General features: G+C 36.7%; 1 pseudogene; it reads left to right on the forward strand.

The window, feature by feature from the left end:
- The first annotated feature begins 17,248 nt into the window (after positions 1–17,248).
- Positions 17,249–18,134, forward strand: LOC122740054 (annotated as a pseudogene).
- Positions 18,135–23,701: the final 5,567 nt, after the last annotated feature.

Below are 23,701 nucleotides of genomic sequence, written 5' to 3' on the forward strand. Positions count from 1 at the left end.
TCTATCTATATATGTCTATAGATGTATATATGTGTCTATATGCATATGTACATATATACATTCATATATGTGTATATATATTTCAGTTCCCTGAAAAATTAATGTGAAAAAAAAGAATGACAAATAACCACTTTTTTCAGATGAATTAGTTTAACACAATAACTCAATGTGTTCAGAGACTTAGGTGAAGCTAATTACTAATTCTTGCTAAAGTAGAGAGTTCCCAGTTCTATTATTCCTAGTTCTCTTGGTATATCTTTTATTCGCAACATCTCTCATTTCTATAGCATTTTATTGAGTACGGAATTTTTTTGTTGACAGCAACCCTGGGGAGTAAGTTAATCTTACACATGAAGAAATCAAGTCTCAAATATATTAGATCACAATACTATTAAGAATCAGAATTTGATTCCTGGTTCTTGACTGCAAAGCCAGCTCACATTTCTATGCTTAGTCTTTTAATTTACAAATGCTTTTTTCACCTATAACCTTTGAAATGATACTCCAGACAGGATCATCCTATTTTGCAGATGAAGAAACTGAATCTCAGTGAAGTGCAGTGACTTGTCCAAGATCACACAGCTAGAAAGTAGATACAAATCCAAGTCTCCAGATTGCAAGTCCTGTGATATGACTGCCAAATAAATATGTAAATTTTCAACAATCACCTGGCTGCTTCTTTTGATTCAATGCCTTGGCTTAATCTCCTTTAATTATAATTTGCTTTGGTGTCTGTAACTTTTTGATTTCCTGGCACTTATACTGTGGTTTTTGTTAGTAGTAGTCAAACTATGCCAGTTTTAATACATCAATGCCCCTGTCCATCCCCCTACACACACACACACACACACACACACACACACACACACACATCTCTCCCAGATTTGCTCTTCTAATACATTAAAAAAAATTCCTCATGGTGTTGTATTCTTAACATGTCCCTTTTAGAAGAATCCCTTTACTTCCTAACCCCCTGGTAGTTAATCTCATTATGGATAATCCCAACTATCTAAACTGTTTTCTGAGAGCTTTATAGGGGACTTTCTTATCCCTTCATTTCCTCTCAGCTAGAGGAAAGATTCATTTAATCCATTTTGTAAATGTATCCCAGCTACAGGAAGTATGGTCTAAATCACCCCTTTTTTTAAAATGACCTGTCAAAACACCTCGAATAATGTTTCTAAAGAGGGTACATTATTTCAGGTATGCTGTTAGTTTTACTTGTATAAATAATGTTTTAAAACAATTTAAATGTCATAAAAACATATTTTCTTGATGTATCCTCACAAAATTAAGTATCTCAAGGATATCACCCTCTTCTGGGCCATTTTGATTTCTAAAATGCTAAGTCTATGGGCAGGTCTGCAGATTATATGACTCATTTTCCAGTTTTCAATCTCTTACATGTTATCCAGAAAGGGAGGATTTAAAAAGAAATGGTTAGCCAGATCAGGAGAAACAGTTCTAGGGTACAATATGCCAAATTAGAGCCATTTTCTCAAGTCTTACATTATGGGAGGCTTAAACTCAGAATTTAGGCTGAGTGGTTGAGATGGTAGTATTCAAGTTAGACATGAGGCACAGGAGAAGGATCTAACCATTAGCTGGTACCACAAATATGGTAGGGAACTGGAGCTTTTGGTGTAGGATGATGAAATGTAGGCTTCCCTGACAGCACTCAAAGACTTTCAATAGCATGAGAACAATAAAGTTTAACATCCAGTCAATAAGAATGATTAAATTTGAAATTATCAAATGGGTGGGACACCCACTTCGTATTTTCCATGACCTAGATTCATCTTACTCTGCAAACAAGGTTCCTGTGACCCTATCAACTAGATTTTTCTTTAAAAGTTGATTTTCACTCTGATATAAAGCCTCCACACTACTCTTATCTGTTTCCTAAAAAGAAAACTCATATATCTTACCTCTTCTCCCCTCTTCCCAATCTCAAATCACTCAGATACCTTTTAGTACTATCTCCTCTTTCATATCTGTCTCAAATGAACATGTGGCCCTTCTCCTTGTCAAGGCAAATTCCTCTAAATAAAAAGTAATTCCATTCCATCCCATCTTGTTTCCTGCATTACACCCAGTATCACTTATCTTTAATATCTTCTTATCTACTGGTTGTTTCTCAACTGCCCACAAGCACAATGATCTTAATTAAAAACAACAACAAGACTCTCACTTGAATCATCATCCTTGCTAGTTATCATCTTATATCTCTTCTCCATTTTGTGAGTAAGCTCTCAGTTCTCTCAACATTTTACTCTATCCAAAGATCTAGAGGAGCAATAGAGGATCAAAGACCCTGTGTTGTCCCTGTGAAGAAAGTGATCCAAAATATTTACCCAGGCAATGTAAAAAAGGTGGTGATTGTGATCAACATTTTTGGTGATATCGAATTTTGTTTGCAATTAATGTGATCTTTTTCAGTGATAAGTAAGATGTGCTTTGTCATAAAAAGACAATAAAACATAGTAAATTGTCTTTGAAGAACTCATAGCATGATTCTCCATTTCAAGATTGGTAGGGTCAAGATGGTGGAGGAAAGGCTGTAACTCACCCAAGCTCCCAACAAACCCATCCACACACTCAAAAAAATTCCATAAGACAATTCCTGGAGCAGCCTAAACCACAAAAGAACAGAGTGAGAGTAGTTTCCAGCCAAAGATGGCTTAATTAGGTGACTAGGATCACATGCTGTTCAGGCTGAGAGAGGAGCTCAAGGTACAGTGCAGATTGTGCCTCCAGAGCCTCAGAATATTCAGTGCCAGTGGCTTCTTCTAAAACTCATCTCACAGACCAGTGATGGGGTTCAGCTGTTGGTCAGGGTGAAATAGGTACAGTCTCTGCTGGAATTAAGGCAGATTGCCCATATTCTGAACCAGTAAACTGACTTGAGTGGCCAGGGGCACAGGCAGGCCAAGCTTCTGACCATAGAGAATCAGACGTCAATCAGACATCTTCTTCCAGGTCAAGATGAGTAGGCAACAGAACATAGAAAGCTTCTATGGGGTAAAGGTGGACCAGAATACACCCTCAGAAGAAGATAATAACAAAGTCAAAGTTCCAAAGTCCAAAACTTCCAAGAAAAATATGAATTGGTCTCAGTGCATAGAAGAACTCAAAAAGGACTTTGAAGAGAAAGTAAGAGAGATAGAAGGAAGATTTAGAGAAGTAAAGGAAAAAATGCAAAGAGGGATGAGAGTGATGAAGGAAAGTCATAAGAAAAATGTCAACAGCTTGAAAAGCCAAATGGAAAAGGAGATACAAAAGCTCTCAGAAGAAAATAATTGCCTAAGAATCAACGTTGAACAAATGGAAGCTAGAGACTTTATGAGAAACCAAGACACAGTAAAGAAATCCAAATGAATAAAAAATATAGAAGGCAATATGAAATATCTCCTTGGAAAAACAGCTGACCTGGAAAATAGATCCAGGAAAGATAATTTGAAAATCATTGGACTACCTGAAAACCATGACCAAAATAAGAGTTTAGACAGCATCTTCCAAGAAATTATCAGGGAAAATTGCCCTTCATATTCTAGAAGCAGAAGGTAAAAGAGAAATTGAAAGAATCCACCTATCACCTCCTAAAAGAGATCCCCAAAGGAAAACTTCCAGGAATATCATAGCCAAATTTCAGAGATCCCAGGTTAAGGAGAAAATATTGAAAGCAGCTAGAAAAAAGGAACAAAAACACTGCGGAACTACAATAAGGATAAAACAAGATCTAGTAGCATCTGTGTTAAAGGACCAGAGGTTATGGAATATGTTATTCCAGAGGGCAAAAGAACTGGGACTACAACCAAAAATCACCTACCCAGCAAAACACTATAATCTTTCAGGGGGAAAAATGGGACTTCAATGAAAAAGAGAACTTTCCAGCATCTGTGATGAAAAGACCTGAACTGAATAGAAAATATGACTTTCAAATACAAGAACCTGGAGAACCATAAAAAGGTAAACATGGAAAATAAATCATGAGGGATATTAAAAGGTTAAGCTGTTTACATTCCTGCATGGGAAGATAATAGTTCTAACTCATAAAAACTTTCTCAGTATTAGGGCAGCTGAAAGGAATATACTTAGAGGGCACAGTTGTGAATTGAATAGGAACAAATGATATCTGTAAAGCTTTTTTTTTTGTCTATCCTTGTTTTTTGTGGGGCAGGCAGGTTGGCGTGGCATATGTCTGGGGCTCAATAAGGGCTTGGGGCCTCCTGGGTCCAGGGCTGGTGCTTTGTCTACTGTGTTACCTACCTGACCCATGATGACATCTTCAAAATAAAGTTAAGGGGGGCAACTAGGTTGCACAGTGGATAGAACTCTGGCCCTGGATTCAGGAGGACCTGAGTTCAAATCTGACCTCAGACACTTCACACTTACTAGCTGTGTGGCCCTGGGCATGTCGCTTAACCCTAATTGCCTCACCAAAAAAAAAATATAATAAAAATAAAGTTAAGGGGTAAGAGGAATGTATTGAAGAAAGGGAAAGGGTGAAGTGGACTGGGTAAAAGTAGCTCACATAAAAGAAACAAGAAAAAGCTTATGGAGTGGAGGAAAAGATAGAGAGGGAGAGGGCTAGCAAGTGAACTTTACTCTCATCAGAATTGGCTCAAAGAGGGAAGAGCAAACACATTCAAGTGGGTATAGTAATATATTGTGCCCTGGGGGCGGAGCCAAGATGGCGGAGAGGAAGCAGCAAGCTGCACAAGAAATTACATCTTACTTAAAGGTACTATAGATAATGAAGTAATATCAATATTGAATATGTATGCGCCAAGTGGTATAGCATCCAAGTTCTTAGAGGAGAAGTTAAATGAGTTACAAGAAGAATTAGATAGTAATACTATACTAGTGGGGGATCTGAATCTCCCCCTCTCAGAATTAGATAAATCTAGCCAAAAAATAAATAAGAAAGAAGTGAAAGAGGTGAATAGATTACTAGAAAAGTTAGACATGATAGATGTCTGGAGAAAATTGAATGGGGATAGAAAGGAATATACCTTTTTCTCAGCAGTACATGGCACATTTTCAAAAATTGACCATGTATTAGGGCACAAAAACATCATAGTCAAATGTAGAAAGGCAGAAATAGTAAATGCATCCTTCTCAGATCATGATGCAATAAAAATTACATGTAAGAAAGAGCCAGGGAAAAGTAGAATGAAAATCAATTGGAAACTAAATAATTTCATTCTAAAGAATGAATGGGCCAAACAAGAAATCATAGAAACAATCAATAACTTTATCCAAGAGAATGACAATAATGAGACAACATACCAAAATCTATGGGATGCAGCCAAAGCAGTGCTTAGGGGAAAATTTATAGCTCTAAATGCTTACATGAATAAAAAAGAGAAAGAGGAGATTAATGAATTGGGCATGCAACTTAAAAAGCTAGAAAAAGAACAAATTAGAAATCCCCAATTAGACACTAAATTAGAGATCCTGAAAATTAAAGGAGAAATCAATAAGATTGAAAGCAAAAAAACTATAGAACTAATCAATAAAACTAAGAGCTGGTTTTATGAAAAAAACCAATAAAATAGATAAAATACTGGTTAATTTGATTAAAAAAAAGAAAGAAGAAAACCAAATTACCAGTATCAAAAATGAAAAGGGTGATGTTACCACCAATGAAGTGGAAATTAAAGCAATAATTAGGAAATATTTTGCCCAACTGTATGCCAATAAATTTGACAATCTAAATGAAATGGATGAATATTTACAAAAATACAAACTGCCCAGGTTAACTGAAGAGGAAATAAAATCCTTAAATAAACCCATATTAGAAAAAGAAATTGAACAAGCTATTAATGAACTCCCTAAGAAAAAATCCCCAGGGCCAGATGGGTTTACGGGTGAATTTTACCAAACATTTAAAGAACAATTAATTCCAATATTATACAAATTATTTGGAAAAATAGGTGAAGAAGGAGTTCTACCAAATTCGTTTTATGACACAAATATGGTGGTGATACCAAAACCAGGCAAAGCAAAAACAGAGAAAGAAAATTATAGACCAATCTCCCTAATGAATATTGATGCTAAAATCTTAAATAAGATATTAGCAAGGAGATTACAGCAAGTGATCACCAGGATAATACACTATGACCAGGTGGGATTTATACCAGGAATGCAGGGCTGGTTCAACATTAGGAAAACTATTAACATAATCAACCACATCAATAAGAAAACCAACCAAAATCATATGATTATCTCAATAGATGCAGAGAAAGCTTTTGACAAAGTACAGCACCCATTCCTAATAAAAACACTAGAGAGTTTAGGAATAGGGGGAGCTTTCCTTAGAATAATAAACAGTATCTACCTAAAGCCATCAGCAAGTATTATATGCAATGGAGATAAATTAGAGGCCTTCCCAATAAGATCAGGGGTGAAACAGGGATGTCCATTATCACCCCTATTATTTAATATTGTCCTAGAAATGTTAGCTTTAGCAATCAGAGAAGAGAAAGGAATTAAAGGAATTAGAATAGGCAAGGAGGAAACAAAACTATCACTCTTTGCAGATGATATGATGGTATACTTAAGGAATCCTCGAGAATCAAGTCAAAAATTACTTGAAACAATTAACAACTTTAGCAAAGTAGCAGGATATAAAATAAATCCACATAAATCATCAGCATTTCTATACATGACCAACAAAGTCCAGCAGCAAGAGATAGAAAGAGAAATTCCATTTAAAGTAACGGTAGGTAATATAAAATACTTGGGAGTCTACTTGCCAAGACAAACCCAGGAACTCTATGAACACAACTACCAAACACTCTTCACACAAATCAAATCAGATCTAAATAATTGGAAAGATATCAATTGCTCATGGATAGGCAGAGCTAATATAGTAAAAATGACAATACTGCCTAAATTAATTTACTTATTCAGTGCCATACCAATCAGGCTACCTAAAAATTATTTTATACAGCTAGAAAAAATAATAACAAAATTCATCTGGAAAAACAAAAAATCAAGAATATCCAGGGAAATAATGAAAAAAAATTCACAGGAAGGTGGGTTAGCGGTACCAAACCTGGAGCTTTACTATAAAGCGGCAGTCATCAAAACTATCTGGTACTGGCTAAAAAATAGAGTGGTAGATCAATGGAATAGGCTAGGCTCAGGAAATGCAGTAGTAAATGACACTAGTAATGTAGTGTTTGATAAACCCAAAGACTCCAGCTTCTGGGATAGGAACTCAGTATTTGACAAAAACTGCTGGGAAAACTGGAAGATAGTATGGCAGAAATTAGGCTTAGACCAACATCTTACACCTTATACTAAAATAAGGTCAAAATGGATACATGATTTAGACATAAGAGGTGATACCATAGGTAAATTAGGAGAGAAAGGAATAGTGTACCTATCAGATCTTTGGAAAGGAGAACAGTTTTTGACCAAACATGAGATAGAGTATATTATAAAATGCAAAGTGGATGATTTTGATTATATTAAATTAAAAAATTTTTGTACAAACAGAAGCAATGCATCCAAAATTAGAAGGGAGGCAGAAAGCTGGGAAACAATTTTTGAGGCCAGTGCTTCTGATAAAGGCCTCATCTCTAAAATATATAGGGAATTAAATCAAATTTATAAGAATCCAAGTCATTCCCCAATTGAGAAATGGTCAAAGGATATGAACAGGCAGTTTTCTGATGAAGAAACCAAAGCTATCTATTCCCATATGAAAAAATGCTCTAAATCTCTAATGATCAGAGAGATGCAAATTAAAACAACTCTGAGGTACCACCTGACACCTATCAGATTGGCTAAAATGACAAAAAAGGAAGATAATAAATGTTGGAGAGGCTGTGGGAAAATTGGAACACTAATGCATTGTTGGTGGAGCTGTGAGCTGATCCAACCATTCTGGAGAGCAATTTGGAATTATGCCCAAAGGGCGATAAAGCTGTGCATACCCTTTGACCCAGCAATCCCACTTTTAGGTCTTTTGCCCAAAGAAATCATGGAAGGGGGAAAGGGACCCACGTGTACAAAAATATTTATAGCTGCTCTTTACGTGGTAGCAAGGAATTGGAAGTTGAGGGGGTGCCCATCAATTGGGGAATGGCTGGACAAGTTGTGGTATATGAATACAATGGAATACTATTGTGCTGTAAGAAATGATGAGCAGGAAGAGTTCAGAGAAACCTGGAGGGTCTTACGTGAGCTGATGATGAGTGAGATGAGCAGAACCAGAAGAACATTGTACACAGTATCATCAACATTGAGTGTTGACCTACTGTGATGGACTATATTCTTCTCACCAATGCAATGGTACAGAAGAGTTCCAGGGAACTCATGATAGAAGAGGATCTCCAAATCCAAGAAAAAAAAAGAAAGAAAGAACTGTGGAGTATAGATGCTGATGGAACCATATTATTTCTTTTGTTTTGGGTGCTGTTGTTTTTTTTTCTATTTTGAGGTTTTGCATCACTGCTCTGATTCTTTCTCTTGTAACAGGATTAATGCAGAAATAGGATTAATGTTATTATGTGTATATATATGTGTGTGTATATATATATCTATATGTATATGTATAGATATATATAGATATAACCTATATCAGATTACCTGCTGTCTAGGGGAGGGGGGGAGGGAGGGGAGGGAGGGAGGGAGAAAAATCTGAAATTGTAAAGCATGTATAAACAAAAGTTGAGAACTATCTTTACATGTAACGGAAAAAATAAAATATCTCAAAAAAAAAAATAAAAAAAAAATAAAAATTAAAAAAAAAAAAATATATTGTGCCCTGAGGCAATCTGGGAGGTGTGTTAAGATAATGGATTTAGCAGATACTCAGGGATCCACCTGGAGATTTAAACTTATTGAATTAGATAAGGTGATTTACTGTTGAGCACTTACTAGATTGTAAGCACATCTGGCTGGTAATTAAGAGTACATAAGAAAGCATGGTTCTCAGAAGGTATCAATTTTGAACTTTGACCACCTTCCAGCCCTGTCAACCAATCAGCTTGAAGAACGTCCCATTGCTGGGAGGGGAGAGGACGGAGGAAGCAGAGGCTGTGCAGGAAGCTCGCTCTCTTTTGGTTCCTGACCTCACCGTGGTGGAGACGAGACTTCAGAAGACTTCACAGATGAGTTAAGGAAAGATAGGATTGCCAGGTTGTAGGAATTCCGTTCTCAATCTTTCTATTTCTTTTACTATCTTTCAATAAACCCTTAAAAACCTAAACTCATTTATCAGTGATTTTAGTCAGTTTCCCTCAAAACTGGGGGGACAGATTAAAACCTACATTTAGAAATTTAAATTACACAGAGGGGAAAGGGACAAAGCAGGGGCAGAGGTGAAGGAAGGGAGGGCAGATTGGGGGAGTGGGTAGTAAAAAGCAAAATACTTTTGATGAGGGATAGGGTGAAAAAAGAGTAGATAGAAAATAGAGGAAATATCAAGGGGAGGGAATAGGATGGAGGGTAATACAGTTAGCAAAATTAACTGAAAGAAATTATGAGCAGGTTGATATCAGAAGGACATATGAAAAATGCAAATTAGCAATAGAGGAGGAATCGATAAGATCTGAATACAGATTGAAGTATAATTTTATTTGTTAGTTTTTCTTTCTAAAGTTATTTTTTCTATTTTCTTTCACAACCTGACTAATGTGAAGATATTTTCCATAAGTGCACATATGTGGCTTATATTAAATTGCTTGATTTCATAGGGAGGGTTGAGGAGCGAGGAAAGAAGATTTAGAACACGAAATTAAAAACAAAATCAATGTGAAAAAAATTGTTTTTGCTTTATTTTTACATGTAACTTGGGGAAAATTCTAGATAAAAATTAATGTAATGCATTTCTAATTTTAATAGGATGAAAACATCTTATTTATAAATAAATAGTAAGTTGTCTTGATTATGATTTCTTTATGTCCAATTATTTGGTCCTAAATTAACTGGTTCTAGAAACTACCTTTGTTCAAACCTAACAATAACATTTATCTCTCACCTCAGTTGAGTACCTGAGAAGACAACAGGCCTAAGATAATTTGTTTTCCTAGGATTCAACTGTAATCCACTATATAATATTATTACAGCAGCAATAACAAAAATAATAACATTAATAGAGTAATTTAAAGTGTTTCAAGTCTTTACATATATTTTGTTTTATTTTTGAAACAACCCTGAAAGATCAATTTTATTATTACTGTCATTTTCCAAATGAGGAAATTGAGGAAGTTACTGAATAGGTGACTTTCCCAGAATTATAGAGTTAGGAATTTTCTGAGACAGTATAAGAAATGAGATTTTTCAGACTTCAAGCCAAGCACTATAAAAAGTAAAGTAAATAACTATAATAATAATAAATGTTTTACAAAGAATAAAACATTAAAGAAGTGAAGAAAGGAAGTAGAAATAATTTAGTTTTACTCTCTTCCCTCACACCTCCCTTCCTTTGTCATTCCCACACTCACCAAGCTTAGCAATCTTTTGCCACCAATACACATGAGCACATACACATAAACACAAACTAAGTTCTTTCATTTTGAGAAGTTTGTAAAAACTATGTAGTTAATTGAGTAAATTTTAGACAAAGAATTAAAATAATTCTAGTAAAAACCAAGCACTTCAGGGGGCAGCTAGGTTGTGCAATGGATAAAACACTAGCCCTGGATTCAGGAAGACCTGAGTACAAATACAGCCTCAGACCCTTGACACTTTACCAGCTGTGTGACCCTGGGCAAGTCACTTAACCCCAATTGCCTCACCAAAACAAACAAACAATCATACCACTTGGGACTTCTTAAGCTTGGGATACTGCAGCCTGGAAACAGTGCCCCACTTTAAGGAGGTAAAAGTCAAATAAAAGAAAGGCAAGATGAAAAGACAGAGAAAGGTGAGAACCATAGAAAATTTCTTCAGTGACAAGGAAGATCAAGGTAAACCCTCAGAGGAAGATGTAAACATCAGGGCCCCATATCTAAAGCTTCCAAGAAAAATATTAATTGGTCTCAGACCATGGAAGTGCTAAAAAAGTACTTTGAAGATAAATTTAGAGAGGTAGAGGAATAAATGGAAAGAGAAATGAGGGTGATGCAGGAAAGACATGAGAAAAAATTCAACAGCTTGAAAAGCCAAATTGGCCAAATGGAAAAGGAGGTAAAAAAGCTCTCCAATGAAAATAATTGCCTAAGAATTAGGACTGAACAAATGGAAGTTAGTGAATTTATGAGAAACCAAGACACAATAAAGCAAATCCAAATGAATAAAAAAATAGAGAGTCATGTGAAATATCTTCTTGTAAAAACTGCTGACATAGAAAATAGGTCCAGGAGAGATAATTGGAATATTATTGGTCTACCTGAAAACCATGATCAAGGAAAGAGCTTAGACACCATCTTCCAAGAAATTGTCAGGGAAAATTGCCCTGATATTCTAGAAGAAGAAGGGGAAACAGAAATTGGAAGAATCCACTGATCACCTCCTGAAAGAGATCCCCAAAGGAAAACTCCTAGGAATATTACAGCCAAATTCCAGAGCTCTCAGTTCAAGGCAAAAACATTGCAAGCTGCCAAAAAATAAAAGAATTCAAGTACTGTGGAGCCCCAGTCAGGATAGCACAAGATCTAGCAGCTTCTACATTAAAGGACTGGAGGGCATGGAATATGATATGCCAGAGGGCAAAGGAATTCGGATTACAACCAAGAATCACCTACCCAGCAAAACTCTGTATAATCTTAGAGGAAAAAATGGGACTTCAATGAAAAAGAGGACTTTCAGGTATTTGTGATGAAAAGACCTGAACTGAATGGCAAATTTGACTTCCAAATACAAGACCCTAGAGAACCATAAAAAATTGGAGTTGAGGGACATACCTGGGGTTATGCAGTGCGTGACTGTCTTGTATCTGAGTCTGGGATTTGGCTGGGATCCCCCAGGGTCCAGGGTGGATGCTTTGTCCACTGTATCACCTAGCTGCCCCATGATGACATCTTTTGGGTTAAATTGAGGGATAAGGGGAATGAACTGAGGGAGAGGGAAGGACACAGGTGAAATCCTACATAAAAGAAATAGGAAAAGTTTTATGGAATAGGGAAAGACATGGGGGAGGGGCAGGGCATTAAATGAATTTGACACCCATCTCAAAAGGCTCAGAGACCTTAAATTCATCAGAGTTGCCTCAAGGAGGGATTAACACACACACCCAATTAGGAGGAGTGATCTACTTAATCTGGGCAGTAAATGAGCCTAACACTCATCAGAATTGGCTCAAAGACCTCAATCTCATCAGAATTGGCTCAGGGAGGGAACAATATACACACTCAATTGGATGGAGTAATCCCTCTAACCCTGCAGGAAAATAGGAGGGGAAGGGGATAAAGAGAGTGGGGCAAAAGAAGGGAGGGCAGATTGTGGGAAGGGACAGACAGAAGCAAATCCCTTTTGAAGAGGGATAGGGTGAAAGAAGATGGATAACAGAATTAATATCATGGGGAAGGGAATAGAATAGAAGGGAAACAGTTAACAATAGTAATCATGAAAAAGAGAAAAGGGGGAAAATTGTATAAAATGTATTAATAGCAACTCTTTGTGGTGGCTAATAATTGAGAATCAAGGGAATTGCCATCAATTGAGGAATAACTGAAGAAATTGTGATATATGATTATAGTGAAATAGTATTGTGCTATAGGAAATGACAAACAGGATGATCCCCAAAAAACCCGTAAAGACTCATGAACTGATGTATAGTGAAGTGAGCAGAGCTGGGAGGATGTTGTGCATAGTGACAGCAGTAATGTTCAATGAGCTATTGTAAATGGCTTAACTACTCTCAGCAATACAATGATCCAAGACAATCTTAAGGGACTGATGATGAAGCATACTATTCACACCCAAAGAATGAATTGAGAAAAAGAGCACTTGTGTATTGTACATGCATAACCTGGTTCCTGTCTTGTGGAGGGGGGAAAAAAGGGAGGGAGGGAGAAAAATTTGGAACTCTAAATCTTATGAAAATGAATGTTGAAAACTACCCTTACCTGTAACTGGAAAAAATAAAATAAGTGTTTGTTGTCAATAAATAAATAAATAAATAAATAGATAGATAAATGAAAGGCTTGAGAAATGTACAAAGGAAAAGAAAAGAAAAGAAAAGAAGAGAAGAGAAGAGAAGAGAAGAGAAGAGAAGAGAAAAGAAAAAAGTTCCTATACATAATTTAACAAAGGAGCAAATGACCATGTCATAACAGGAGCTAGTACTTGGCTGTCTCTTGAGGCAGTCTATCTTTGAAAGCCACAGTTTGATTTTCCTAAATATGTAAGAGATAATAGAAGAGAGGGACAGAAAAATTAAAGGCAGTTGGAAAGAAACAAAAAAGAGCACTCTAGAGTCTCTCTCCCTAACTCCATAGTAATATAGAAACATCTAATTATGCATATTATGTAAACAAAGTAGAAGGAAAATGCATATGATCTATATTATGAAAGGTAGATTTTTCGTGTTGATTAAGTTTATCAACCTATGGACAAACATCATAAATGGCTGATCACCTGTCCCCAATTCTATTTAAATCAGTTATTTCCAATTCATCAAACATTTACTAAATATCTCTTTGGTGTCAGGCACTGAGCTAGGAGATAATTATACAAAGACAAAAGCAAAATAGTATTTTTGCTCAAGGTGCTTATGTTCTTTTGTGGTGGTGGTGGTGGGAGTGGTGGGAGAACAAGATATATTGAGATAAAGAAAGTTTAAAAAACACATGTTTTTTAAAATAACAAAGATATTTACTTATAGTTTTGAGTCCCACAGTTTATCCTTCCTTCCCTCCCTCCCCTCCTCTCTCTCTCAGGCAGTAAGCAATCAGATGTCGGTTATACATGAGCAATTATGTAAAATATTACCCCATTAGTCATTTTGTTTAGGAAAACTTGAATAAAAGAAAAAAATAGAAGAAAGTGAAAAGTAGCATCTTTTAGTCTCTATTTGATCAATATTAGTTCTTTCTTTGGAGGTGGATAGTATGCTTCATCATTAATCCTTTGGGATTTTCTTGGATTATTACATTGCTGACAATAATTGTCATTCACAGTTCTTCATCATACAGTATTGCTATCTTTGTGCACAACATTCTCCTGGTTCTGCTCATTTCACTATATATATATCAGTTCATGCAAGTCTTTCCAGGCCTTTCTGAAATCATCCTGCTTGTTATTTTTATAGCACAATACTTTTCCATTACCATCATATTCCACAGCTTGCAAAACATATTTTTAAAAAGAAACAGCCACCAAATCTGAAATCCCTGATAAAGAGAAGGCTGAAGCTGGTGGATTGCTTGAACTTGGGATTTCTGACTGCAGTAGGGCTAAAACCAATCAGGTGCCTGCTTTAAGTTCACTACCATTATAATGAACTCTTGACACTGGGAGGCAGAGAAAACAAAAGAGATGTGACTGTGCAAGGATGGAAACAGAGAAGGTGAAAGCTCCCATGATTATCAGCAATGGAAGCAGTTCTGTGATTGGATGCTGAACTTTCAACTCAGGTGAAATAGGAAGAAAGGAAAATGGCTAATGATTGTTGGGGGTGGGGTTAGGGAATCAAGAATGTCTTTTGGCAAAAAGTGTTACTTTAACTGAATCTTGAATCAGAGACAGAACTCAGAGGCAGAAGTGGGGGGCAGACAGGATTTTAGAGTATGGGATGTCCAGTATGTCCAAAGGCAAATGGACAGGAAATGGAATGTCTTGTATTGCAGACAGAAAATATCCAATCGAACTGGAGTATAAAGTATTTAATGACCATGATAAAAGGGTAGATAAGAAGGATGAGGACAAATTGTGAAAATCTGTTGATGATACCAGTTAGAATTTTGCATTTTCTTCTAGGGGAACTAGGGAACCTATGACATCATTTGATTCAGGGTTAGGCTAATCTTTTAGGACTATCAATTTCACAGTTATATAGAGGATAGAGTGGAGAGGGGAAAATTTAGAGGCAAGCCATTTTTTTCAGTTGTCCAGGTGATAGAACCATGAACTAGGATATCAGCAATTTGAAAAGAGACAAGTTAAGATATGTGAAATATTTTGTGGAAATAAAATCAATAAATCCTAGCAACTGATTGAATGTGAAGATGGTGAGGAAGAGGGAATAATTAAGAATGACTAGGTTGCAAAAGCAGAAGATTGAAGAATGGTAGTATTCTCTATAGAAATAGGGACATTAGGAAGAAGATTAGGATTTGAGGATAATATACAGGTTCTGCTTTGGACATGATGAATATTAGGTGTCTCTTGGATATGCAGGTGAAGTTATACAGCAAGCAGTTGTTAATGTGGGAAAGAGCTCAGAGGAAACATGGTGGCTATAGATGTGGATATTGGAGTGTTTTTATATAGAGAAGATATTTGGACTTCTAGATGCTGATGAACTCACCAAGAGAAAGTGTACAGAAAGGGTTCAGGATAGAACCCTGCAAAGCAGAGGGAGGATGGAGGATGGTCCAGTAAAGAAGAAAAGGGAATCTAGAATTGAGAAAGTTAAATAGCTCCATCTTAATGACATTTGTGTAATTATTCCGTGCTTTCACCAATAACAGGCTGTTCCTTTCCACAAAAGTCCTCTGTTTTAACATGAATACAACAGATAATACTATACTATTATGAATAATGGAATAATACCAACTCAGAGGAATAAAGTCACAGATAAACTAAAGGATACTAGGAAGAACCAAGTAGGGTAGAAACCAGGCTGCCATATATTGATGATGATTGCTCCTGGAAGGGCTTGGATTCATAATAGAGTCTCAAAGATTTCAGGCTGCCAAGTCATCTAAGAGACAATTCCATAAGCATCAAGGAGCTCTTTGGGATAACAATTGGAAGCCCAGAAAGAGTGCTGTTTCTGGAGTCAGAGGAACTGAATTCAAATTCTGCCTCTCATGTTTACTATATATATGTGTAACCTTATACAAGTCCAACAGCTTCCCTGTGCCCATTTCTTCATTTACAAAATGAAGGTATTGTATTAATGGCTCAGAGGATTCATTCTATGATCCTGCATATTTAGGGGCATAAAGGACTGCTGATAATCTATTCAACTCTTTCAGCTGTTGTTTTTGCAAACAAATTTACCATTGATGCTATCATTGCTAAGAATTGAAGAACTATTTACATAATAATCCAGTGGTGAGAATCAAAGAGCTTTCCAGCCACCCTGTCCTATTCATGCAATCTCAATTATTTCTTGGTGTCTTTCTCAGATGCTCCTTTTGTGAAAAAATCCCACTGAGTCTTAGTTATTTCATGTCAATAAGATTCTTATAATTCTATTCAAGTATTTTAGCCCTTATATTTTCTTTTCATATTTTCCCAAGAGTCTAGGATTTTTTAACCTTCACAATTTGGTGAAAACTTCTTATTTTTTTTGTCAGATTTCTTCCTGACTTAATGGTGGTGCATTTAGCTTTTTGTTCTTTTTGTATTGTTCTCATATACGTGGAATGAGAGAATTACAAAGTGTACACATTTTAAATATGTATTAAATAAGTGAAATAAAACATGTCATATGAAACATATATAATATTGACATAAGGAACTCAGCTCTGTGAGCTATTTCTAAAAAGTAAATAGAGTGGTAAGAGTAAAACAAGGATTAAATAGCTAAATAAATAAAAATAATATTTCCAGCCTGACAAGCTAAGATAAAATTTGAGAGGCTCTCCAATTCATACTTCAGTCTAAGTTATTCATCAAGTAGAGTAAAAGGAAAAATACATAAATGATATGATATATATATGAAAAAATCAGGGGCTTTGTGCTATTCTTAGATGCAGCTGTTTTGACTAAGGAGAGAATCTAATCATCTAAACTTTATTCAGATTGATAGCTATGTTCTGAAAACACTTTATTTTTTCCAACTATTAAATATATTCCATATGCAAATATTCATACTTAAAAGGATCATAATTTCATTAATTCGATTATTCTTTCAGTGATGCAAATTTCAATCCATGCATACCTGTATATCTTATGTGATTCTTCTTTAAGTCTTTCTAGAAGTTCACCATAAAGTGTTCCATCCAACATACTGTAAGCTTTTCTCACCTTCTCATTTCAGGAGAATACCAAGAGAGTAATGAATATTCTTAAAATGTTTGTAGGTTAGGCTGCTGCGCCGGCTGGCAGGAGGGCAGACGGGTGGGTGCTGCAGGCCCCGTTGTGCTGTGTCCGCCACAGCTTGTGCGGGACCCACATGGAGCCCCGGCCCTCAGCCATCCGCGAGGGCTGGTTCCAGGAGATGTGCAGCCTGTGGCCAGGCCAGGCCATGTCCCTGCAGGTGGACGAGCTGCTCCACCACCAGCGCTCCCGCTACCAGGAGATCCTGGTATTCCGCAGTAAGACCTACGGCAACGTCCTGGTGCTGGATGGAGTCATCCAGTGCACAGAGAAGGATGAATTCTCTTACCAGGAGACGATTGCCAACCTGCCCCTCTGCAGGCATCCCAGTCCACGAAAACGTGCTAATCATTGGTTGTGGGGACAGGGGCGCCCTTCGCGAGGTACTGAAGCATCCATCTGTGGAGTCTGTGGTCCAATGTGAGGTCGACGAGGACTTAATTCAGGTCTCTAAGAAGTATTTGACGGGCATAGCCATGGGCTACTTCAGTCCCAAGCTGACCTTGCACGTTCGAGATGGGTTTGAATTCATGCAACTGAACCAGGACGCCTTTGATGTCATCATCGCTGACTCCTCGGCGGACCCCATGGGTCCTGCCGAGAGTTTGTTCAAAGAATCTTACTGCCAGCTGATGAAGACAGAACTGAGAGATGACGGGATCCTCTGCTGTCAGGGTGAGTGCCAGTGGTTGCATCTGGACCTCATCAAGGAAATGCGTCACTTCTGCAAGTCCCTGTTACCTGTGGTGGAATATGCCTACTGCACCATCCCCACCTACCCCAGTGGCCAGATGGGCTTCATGCTCTGCTGCAAGAACCCGCGCACTAACTTCCGGGAGCCGGTGCAGCAGCTGACCCAAGAACAAGTAGAGAAAATGAACCTCAAATACTACAACTCAGACATCCACCGCGCGGCCTTCATGCTGCCCGAGTTTGCCCGCAAGACCCTGAGCGATGTGTGAGGAGACCAGCAGGCCCACTTCGGCTTTTCCCTGGGACTTCCAAACCACAAATGCCCATTCCAGGGTGCCCCTCTTCCTGCTCTGAAGGCATTGCCTGGCACTTGGCACCCCCTCCTGACTGAGGACTTGCCCCTCGCCAGCCATCTCACCCGCTGACCAAGTGTTACCAAACCTAGGCCATGCTCTGCTGGGCGGGTGTGGGGAGAGTACAAGATGTCTGTCTCTAACTCTGTCTCAGTCCTGTCTGGTCAATTAGCGTCTATTAATATTGATCATCTGTGTACAGAATGATCCTTTTCACCTCTAACAAGACCCCTCGCCAAAAAAAATAAATAAATAAAGTTTGTAAATCAGATTTCAAGCCAAGCCTGGGACATTTTGTATGTAGAATTATATTTATTTATACAATATTTACTCATGTTTGTTTTTTAATGACCCATAAAACCCAGCTACAACTAGTTTGAGAGCCAATTATTACATTTTCAAAGTGAAATTTTATACCTTGGAAATACACAAATGTTATAAATCCAGACTTGATTTATTGTTTTGTTAATTGTCTCGGCTTAAGAAGGTGATAGAGAAAATAACAATGCAGATGAAACTTTCAGATGAAATTATTCATAAATTTTTTAATACAGCCAGTTGTTAAACATTTATACCAGCATACTGCTGCCCATAATAACACCTTCTATCTTATCCATTGGTAGCCATTTTGCAAATTATCTCTGCTTTCTTTCAATACTTCTCTTTATTTTTCTTATGTCTTTGTTGACTTATTTATTTATTCATTTATTTGTTTGTTTGTTTATTTGTATTGACAGTATTTACAGAGAAGGTGGAGGGGCTTGAGATCTGTATCCCAGAGTAATTTCAGTTTAACACATAGACTCTCCAATTTACCAAAAATAATCTTTACATTTGAGACAGAATTACCACTACAGAGGCTCCACTTACACAATGAAATCCTAATACACAACTGCAGGGAATGTGTGAGTTTAACAGTGATACTAGAATTAGGATTTTACTATGCTATAAGCTTTGTCTCAGTATGAGAAGTGATGCTTTCTATCTCCAGCATAATGAGGAGCAAGAAGGGCTCTCAACAGGAATAGAATGTGATTATTGATATATGTTAATTAAATTTCTGGGCTATGCAACCAAAGTTATATGCACATAAAGAAATGATTTGCATTATTTTAGCATTGGTTATGAAGGCTTAAGTATGTTTATTTAGCTATGACTATCATTTAATTATCTATGAATCTAACATCCATGTATCTAAATTCTATCTATCTATCTATCTATCTATCTATCTATCTATCTATCTATCTATCTATCTATCTATCTATCTATCTATCTATCTATCTATCTATCTATCTGTCTATCTATCTAAAATAACCTGACAAAGTACTTTGTTTTTCTGTACTACTGAATATTTCTTTTCCTCTTCAGACTGTACTCCTGACTTGACTAGATTTTCTCTACAATGTCTGAGAAACCACTTCATCCTGGAAGTTCTCTTCCCTGCCACCCCCATCCCTCACTTTGACCTTGTACATTGGAAGTACCCTCTGCCCCTGTGACCTAGCCCTGTGGTTGTCTGGTTCCACCCAGAGCCTCCATTGTAAGGAGTGCCCAGGTCTCCACCTCGTCATTCCTTTCCAGGCTATACTTCTGACTCTCCCAAATTTTCTCTGCTAATAGAGGCAGGGAGAGCAAAAAGAAAGGAGGGGGACAGAAGAGTGAAAGAGAGAAATCATTAGTAAAAGTATGATCAGCAAAGGAGGTATCTGAGTCATGTCCTAAGAGAAAAGATAACGAAGGGCTAAACTGGTGTCTACATAATGTTATAAACCTGACAAGAAGGACTCTAATGTGTTAAGTGGATTTCTATAAAAAATTAATGGGAAGGTTTCAACAAGAAATGTACAGAATTACAAATTCTCTGATCTTACCAATGTGAGTACTACCTTATATTATAAATTTTAATATATCCCATATTATACAAAGTAAAACATTTATATATGTATACTATATATACATAGAAATGTATATACATATATGTGCTTATATGATTATAGATTCATATATTTTAATTTTTATAATATGAGGGAGTTCCCACATTAATAATATCACGTTTATATAGCACTTATAAGTTTTACAAAGTACTTTATAAATATTGTTTTATTTTATCATTAAACAACCATGGGAGTTAGGTATAATTATTATTCCTATTTTTGCATATGAAGAAACTAAGTCACAGAGAGGTTAAGTGATTTACTGAAGGTCTCATAGCTACAAAGTATCTAAGACTAGATTTGAACTCAAAACTTCCTGAATCCAAGTCTAACGCTTTATCCATTATTTCATTTACCTTTCTGTAGAGCTATTGAAACAATTAAATAATGGTCACTTGATTGCATAGTCAAAGAGTTTTAGAGTTGAGGGGACCTTAATAGACATCTAGTCTAACACATACTCAAAAAATAATTTTAATAGAACAGTGTTGACAATTGACAGATCACAAAATCGTAGACTTTGACATGGTCATCTAGACCCTACATTCTTAAACTGTGGGTCATGACTCCATAAGGATCTATAGGTTTTAGAATCACTTCCCCCCCCCTTTTATGAAATCACAATAACATTTGTCTTTCTTCAATTTTTGATTTCTTTTCCATTCTCCATAACTTTTCTAATATGACCAACAATAACTTAACAATCATTTCCCAAGATTACTAAGAAAATGCGTATTTGGGATACAATTCAAACCCAGGTTTTCTGATTCTTATTTGCCATCTACTTTTTTTTTTTCAGACACTTACCACATAGGTTACACAGTACTTATGCATTTTTTGGTAGTTGAACTTCAGCAGGGCTATATAAAGACGTCCCCATGTTGAGCTGCATGTATCATCCATCTATCTCAGTTAATTGTGAATCTAAAGTTATCTAGGCCCTCAAGGACATGAACTAGTTCAAACAAAGATTTGTTGGACTGGTAATTTTATAGCTGCCTAGACCCAGGAATATATATGTGTTACCTACTATTCCCATTCCTCCCACCTGTTCCACGATGTAGAAATCACTAGGAAATACAATGTGCTTCCAGGACTTAGTAACTAAAGAGAAAGGTACCAATAATATTATTTCAGAGTTGAGTTCAATTGAAAGATACATTAGTGATAATGATAATGAAGGAATGATGGAAGGGAGAGGGGAAAAGAAAGGGAACAGGAAAGGAATTTTGAGTTATATAAATATAACTCTTGTGTTGAAAAAAAGGAAATAAATGCTGTTGTGGCCTTATCAATTAACAAGACTCCTTGCTCTCCAGAATGTTTCTTCAGGTACTAGACGCAATGCCTGCTCTGACTTGACTATTGCCTGATCTTTTATGCCTTGCCTGACTGAATAGTTTGGATTCAGGGCTTAGGTCACATCTATGGTATCTGATTGATCACCTTCCTTTAGACCATTTGCTTCATTTTTGACCACTGGAGTCTGTTCCCTTCTCCAGGCCTGGTTCATTCTTGCCTATACCCACAGCTTAGTTTGCTCCTCAAAACTTGATAGAAATTTCTAAAACATAACTCCCCACCCAACAATCATTGGTTAATGGCCTTCCGGGTACAAATTACTGTGTACTTGTACTCTACAGGGACATAAATATATAAAATTATACACTTAGTCTCTCAGCTTATAATTTAGGAAGGGACTGAGAGACAAAGAAATAAGTTCAATTTAAATAGAGAAAAATAGAAGAGATACAATAGAGAGGCAGAAGAGCCTGAAGGAGTAGATTCTTCTATACTGGGGAGGGAGAAGGAAGGGGAGAGATCAGGGAAAGCTTCATGGAGGAGGAGACATATTAACTGAGACTTGATGGAAGGGAAGGATTTCCAAATATGGATCTATGAAGATAAACTCTGCCAGAAATGCTGGATGGCATGTGTAAATGCCTGGATATCAGAGAGGACAAGATGTGATAAAGAAATAAATTGAGGGGCAGCTAGGTGGCGCAGTGGATAGAGCACTGGCCCTGGAGTCAGGAGGACCTGAGTTCAAATCCGGCTGCAGACACTCAACACTCACTAGCTGTGTGACCCTAGGCAAGTCACTTAACCCCAATTGCCTCACCAAAGAAAGAAAGAAAGAAAGAAAGAAAGAAAGAAAGAAAGAAAGAAAGAAAGAAAGAAAGAAAGAAAGAAAGAAAGAAAGAAAGAAAGAAAGAAAGAAAGAAAGAAAGAAAGAAAGAAAAAAGAAAGAAAAAAGAAAGAAAAAAGAAAGAAAGAAAGAAATTGAAATTAAATTTGGACAGAAAGCAGCATATATCTGTGTAGATAGTATGAAATGAGGAAGATGATGAACAAATCCTGGATGGTTTTGGTTATGAGTGTAAGGACTTTTGATTTTATCTTGTGTATAAGAGCCTCCTGACTGTTCCATGAACAAGGTACTTCATTTCTTGGCTCTGGGCATTTTCTCTGGCTGTTCCTCCTCTGCTCTGACTACTGAACTCCCTGGATGCTTTGAAGTCCTAACTAAAATCCCATCTTCCTCATGTAGCCTTCCCTAACCCTTCTTAATTCTAGTGCTTTCCCTCTTTTCATTATTTCCTATTTATCCTGTATTTAGCTAGCATTATATATATTTGTTTGCATTAGATTGTAAACTTCTTGAATATAGGGACTGTCTTTTGCTTCTTTTTGTATACTTAATACTTAGGATAGTGCCTGACACATAGTAGTTGCTTAATAAATGTTTATTGAATTGAATTGAAATTATTATTGAAGGTTTGGGGGAATGATTGGCCCTGGGAGAAGAAAAGGTTTACTTCAATAGAGCCAAGAGCATGTAAACGGTTCTAAATTTCACATGAATACCGACCAGGGTTTGAATTAGAGTGTTGGCTGGTAAAAATAGTGAGGGGTGGAATGGTCCAATAGATATTGAAGGAGTAGATTGATAAAACCTAGCAGCTTGCTTCTGCTCATGCTCCAGGTAGCAAGAAAGGCAAATGGCAAAACAAATGGTGATGGTTTTACAAAGATCCAAGTGAGTCAGCCCTAAGTAGACTAGTTTGGCAGGCAATTAAAAGATCAAAAGTTTTGGGGCCAATTATAAATTTCAGCTTTTAAGTTGTAAAGAATGATAGTTTTTCACAATAATGGCTATAGCCTTAAATCACAAATCAGAGAATAATCTTTATGTGTGTGTAGTTTAGAAATGGCCTTTAGATATTTCAGCAATACCTTTACATACAAGTAGTATTCTGTCAGAAGTGTCATTTTAAAATGGAATACACGCATATATGTGCATGTATATGTATATATGAAGAGAGAGAGAGACAGAGAGAGACAGAGATAGAATCTGTCTGTCAACCAATATAGATTCAGCCATTTAGTCAGAAACACTAGGTTTCAAGTCTTACCTCTGATATTTAAACGCTGTGTGACCTTGGGCATGTCTCTTTACCACTTAATTTTTCAGTCTCAAACACAATTTTCTAAGAATGTATTACAGATAAATTGCTGATATTCATTGGCAAAGAAAAGCTCATCTCC

The sequence above is a fragment of the Dromiciops gliroides genome, chromosome 1 (assembly GCF_019393635.1).
Source record: "Dromiciops gliroides isolate mDroGli1 chromosome 1, mDroGli1.pri, whole genome shotgun sequence".
Taxonomy (NCBI): domain Eukaryota; kingdom Metazoa; phylum Chordata; class Mammalia; order Microbiotheria; family Microbiotheriidae; genus Dromiciops; species Dromiciops gliroides.